Below are 405 nucleotides of genomic sequence, written 5' to 3'. Positions count from 1 at the left end.
TATATATATATATATATATGTATGTATGTATGTATGTAGGGTTGTAAACGAGCCTAGCTTGAGAGAATGCAGACTTAGCTCGTGTTTGGCTCGTTTGAAATTGTTTGTTTTCGAATTCGGCTCGTGTTCGAAGCTGGCTAGTAAACAATGTGTTCGTGTTCGGTTCGATTTAAATATTTGTGTTCGTGTTCGACTCGTGTTTGGCTCAAAATTGGCTTATTAAAATTAAACTGAAAAAATAGATGTCTGAAAAAATGATATTGAGAGTTAGATTCGAACCTGGATCAAATGTATGAAAAAAAAAACGCATAACCACATTATCACACGAGCAATTACGTTTCAAACTTAGACATAAATATATATAATATATTATTATATAAATAATATATGTAATATATTATTATA

The sequence above is a fragment of the Phalaenopsis equestris genome, unplaced genomic scaffold (genome assembly GCF_001263595.1).
Source record: "Phalaenopsis equestris unplaced genomic scaffold, ASM126359v1 Scaffold000410, whole genome shotgun sequence".
Lineage (NCBI taxonomy): Eukaryota > Viridiplantae > Streptophyta > Magnoliopsida > Asparagales > Orchidaceae > Phalaenopsis > Phalaenopsis equestris.
The sequence above is the reverse complement of the archived record's forward strand: the minus strand, read 5'-3'. Positions refer to the sequence as shown.